Raw genomic sequence first — 4,979 nt, forward strand, 5'->3', positions numbered from 1 at the left:
CTCTCTCTGTTGAAATGTTTTCTGGAAGCGCCTTCGGGCAAAGTACGTTTTCCCTTTGGGCTGGCGTAGTTTCTGCCGAAGCGTTTTCTGTTTTTATAAGCTAGCCCCTGGAAATCTTCTGTTTCATTACAGATTAGTCCCTGGACAAAAACCCTTATAACTTTTAAGCAGAAAAGTATTTTTGATTGATTCTTTTTCTATTCTCTTTAAAATTTTGTCTAGTTTTTTATCATATTTATTTGAAAAATATTTGGTATACTTGCTGTGCACTCCTTGGTATTTACGATAGCACATATATTTTCTTTATACCGTAGATACCGAAGGAGGTGACGGAGCCGCGAACTTCACCGAGCTAGGCTCCGACTACTCTGAACCAGGCAAGCATGTTTGAACTTTTGATATGATGAGTGTCTTGGCATGTTTTGCATTTAGTTAGTTTCATGGCATGTTGAGAAGCATATCGGTGAACGTTGTTTTATGCGATAATGAGGTAAGTGAGTTCGATGATCCATAAGTGGATGGATGTGAGTATGAATGGCCATGTGATGGCATGAGGATGGGTGAGATGGCAGTGTTGTAGCATGCCAGTCTTATGCCGGACTATGTGACTTCAGTGTCAAACCGTACCGGTCCAGTTCCTCTCTTTTCCTTCCCTGTACTACCACATGTTTTCTGCAAGGAATATGGTTTAGTAAGTTGCAAACCGCTTTTCTGGTACACACAAAAAGGAGAGGCCGTGATGATGGTTCCATGGCCCTGGATTAAAGCCAGTCATCTGGTCAGGGGGCATGGGTGTTTCCGGTTGGGACCGAGAGGGGGGCACCCCTTAGAGCGCGCGTATATAAATTTGATCCCATGCTATTCGAGATTGTGATCTCCCCGTCTCAAAAGTTTTTCTTGGACGATGTCTAGGGTGATTCCTAGCATCGAGAGGTAGGATGGGTGTGTACTGGTTAGCTGTGTTTTCTTCCGAAATACCGTAAACGGAACTAGTCCTTCGTGACTACGGAAATCCGTTGGCTGTGGGAATAATTTTGTACAAACTCTGCAGAGTCATATATCCCTCCAAATCATCTATTCCATGTCCAAATTCGTATTATCTTGTCCTAACAATGACAGTTTTGATGACAGAGACTTCGGTGATTCGCATGAGTGCTAATTCCGGTTAAATGATTATTCCTGTGGGTGGACTAACCCATTTATTCTCATGAATTAAATGTTTATTATGAGTATTATTTACTTGTGAATCAAAGCCCTTTCTGTGATGTCGCCCCGACGTCCGACTGTGGCATTTCTTTTAAAGCCCTTTCTGTGATGTCGCCCCGACGTCCGGCTGTGGCATTTCTTTTAAAGCCCTTTTCTGTGATGTCGCCCCGACGTCCGACTGTGGCATTTCTTTTAAAGCCCTTTCTGTGATGTCGCCCCGATGTCCGACTGTGGCATTTCTTTTAAAGCCCTTTTTGTGATGTCGCCCCGACGTCCGACTGTGGCATTTCTTTTAAAGCCCTTTCTGTGATGTCGCCCCGACGTCCGACTGTGGCATTTCTTTTAAAGCCCTTTATGTGGTGTCGCTACGACGCTCGACTGTGGCATCTTTTCCCTAAATTTATTTGTTCACCTTTCGAGGCGTCGCTTCAGACACCCGATCGATATTTATTTATGCTTTGTTGGGGTTTCTGGCGGACTACCGCCGTTTCCCTTTTACTTACCTTGTTATGCAATTTTTTTAATGTACATTGATGAATTTATTCGTGACGCATCCATGCATGCATTTGTTATATCTTACGTCCGAACTGTCTTGCGAGTACTTTCAAAGTACTCACTAGCTTGTTGATTTGGCCAGATGCCGACGAAGGCGATCTCATGGTTGAAGAGTTTGATAGCGAGTCCGACACTTAGAGGAGTCCCAGTCAGTCTCGTGCGACCCTGGATTTGGTCACTGTTTTATATCTGCTTCCGCTACCAAATAAATTCATCGAGCCTCACCTCGACGCTCGATGAGATGATAGACTTAGAGTCTTGTATTTCTCTCCCCGTTGTGTTTTTCCACCACCGCCCTATTCTCGAGTCAGTAGTATGTCTCCACACCACTGTGTCATGTCCGCCATTATGTATAATTATTGGCGTGCTTGTAATAATTTGGTTGAGCAACCGCAGTTCGACCCTGTAAAATATTTTATGCTACTGGCTTATTGTATCAAGAAATTGTCTACCAGTGAGGAGGATTTCTCTCATACTGGACTCAAAAGATTGGTTTCTCAATAAATATTTTATTGGAAAACCGGTCTTGACAAGCTTGGTACCAGAGCCAGGCTGACTGTAGGAAGCCACTAGGTGCGATCGCTAATTAGTTATTAGCATGATAGAGCAAATTTATATTTTTGCAATTGTAGTCATTTTCTGTCAGTCAGCATAAATTTATGATCTGACCCTGCAGAATTTTTGCCTACTTTTGTAGATGGCCGACAACAGCTGCGAGTCTCAGACCTTCGCCAACGTGCCCGATGGGTTTGTCAAGCTTCTTTCTTTCATCGTTCAGGTCGCGATGGGGCCATCCGTGCGCCCAGTCTTCACACTCTGCCAGCACCGAGTCAACGACAGTCTGACCATGCACCAGGCCGCAGTACAGTTCAAGGGAGGGCGTGGTGAGTTACGCCGCTTCCGGTTCGTGGGAAGAGCCATGCCTACGGAGAGGCATGCTATGCAGATGGCAGCCCGCGAGGCGATAGCTCGTCTCAGGGATGTCCTTCCCGTGATGAAGACTCGTCGTTACCGTTATCTTCCGTGCCATGTGCCTTACACCTGTCACTACGCATACTCCTGCCCCAGAGGAGAACGAGACGAGGCTTTTGAGATGCTCATTGAGTATCTCCGGGCCCTGGAGGCAGCCTTCGACAACCTGGTGGACGACTTCGTAGCTACCCGCATGGACTCAGTCCATGGCTGTGCTGCCAACAGGAGGGAGCTCCTACCCATCGCTCGGCCACTGACTTTGGTCTCGTCCTCAGCATCTTATACGCCTACTCGTCGCCTGCCTTCTACCGAAGAATTCAACCAAGTCATTGCACCCACTTCAGCGCGCACTGCACCACCCTTCGCGCCCGCTCCTGTACGTGTTGCTCCGCCCCTGGCAACCGCTCCATCCACTCTGCGCAACACTACACGTATGGAGCCCATTAGCGAGGAGGAAGTCGAGTCCCCAACCTCACTACGCCTCGCCCTCGACAGGGCAAAGGAGGTCGTCAACATCTCTGCCTGAGTACGCTTAGCTGCCGTGTATTGTATCGCTTTGTAAGATATGTACATAGGTTGTGAGAAGTAGCCTGTTTGCGCATCATGTAGGATCTGGAGAAGTGCACTAGCCTAAATAACATGTCAGGATTATGTACGCATATCCTGAGTGATGTATTGTATAATTACCGCCCGCGTGTAAGATATGTAATGAGCAGTCCTTCTCCGTGCGCAAGTCGATTTGTTTTTCTTAAGTAAGCTGAGTTATTTATTTCTATTTGCCGGCTTTATGCATTTATGGTTTTGTTTTGCGACTCTTTCCGCTTTTCTTATGAGTTTTACAAAATATATCCCCAGAGTGAAAAATGTCTCGTCCTTGGACACGCTCCATGCCAACTCCACCAGAGGAAAATTATGATACACAACCCAACAACGAGTTCACTCAGGGATAGTCAAGCCAACAGGGCAGTGAATCGGCACTTTCACAAATGTGCCGCCTTTATGAGCAGAGTCAGCAACAACATCGTGAGATGATGAACCAAGTCATCAACATGGGGAATCATCATGGACAGTATCAGCAGCATTCCAAGTTATCTAAGCTACAGAAGACACGTCCTCAAACATTTTCTCACACTGACAAGCCTCTTGAAGCCGAGGACTGGCTTCGAGATATGGAGAGGAAATTAATTATTGCAAAGTGTTCAGATCTCGAGAAAGTACTATATGCTCCACATTATCTCACAGGAGCAGCCGCATCGTGGTGGGAGAATTTTCTGCACATGCATCCCAACGAAAATGACATAACCTGGGATGATTTCAAGGAAGGTTTCCGTGGTGCACATATTCCTAAGAGTATTATGAAAATCAAGAAGAGAGAATTCGATGACCTCAAACAAAGGAACATGACAGTGCCAGATTACAACAGTCAATTTACCCTATTATCCCGCTACGCCAATGAGGAGCGTATGACTGAAATCAAGAAGATGGAGAAATTCCTTGACGGTCTGGCGCCCGCGCTTAAATGCCAACTGGTGGTGCACACTTTTCCTGATTTTAAAACACTGGTGGACAAGGCCATTACTCTGGAAAATGAGAGACGCAGTCTGGAAGATATCCGCAAGCGAAAAAGGGACCAGACTAATCACGCTCGCAATCACCGAAGCAAGACAGATTTTCAAAAGGGTGGGACACACAAATTCTCATCCAATGTCTCACGCCCAATCAAGAATTTTCATGCAAGAGACAAGGAATTCACCTATCGCCCCGGCGTTACTTGTTACGCTTGTGGAGAAGAAGGGCACTATGCCAAACAGTGCCCCAAGCCAAGGAGTTCAACCCCAAAGCCGAACAACGGCGGCAATAATTCAGCGCCCAAGCGAAACAATTTCAATCCCAACAATAACCACAGGAAGGGTCACCTGAACCATGTAACCAAAGAGGAGGCACAAAATGCTCCGGATATCGTACTCGGTACGTTTCCTGTCAACACAATACCTGCAATGGTTTTGTTTGATTCTGGAGCCTCTCACTCTTTCATTTCGAAAAGTTTTGCTTTGCAAAATAATTTTCCGATACTTCCTTTGGAGAAATCCATAACCATCAAGTCCCCTGGGATTCAGCAAGTTGCTCAGAATTACTGTCAGAATGTGGTCATTGAGCTCGAAGGATTGGAATTTCACGCAAATCTTATTGTATTGGAAAATAAAGGACTGGATGTCATCCTAGGGATGGATTGGCTAACCACCAAT

Source organism: Triticum aestivum, chromosome 1A (assembly GCF_018294505.1).
Source record: "Triticum aestivum cultivar Chinese Spring chromosome 1A, IWGSC CS RefSeq v2.1, whole genome shotgun sequence".
Lineage (NCBI taxonomy): Eukaryota > Viridiplantae > Streptophyta > Magnoliopsida > Poales > Poaceae > Triticum > Triticum aestivum.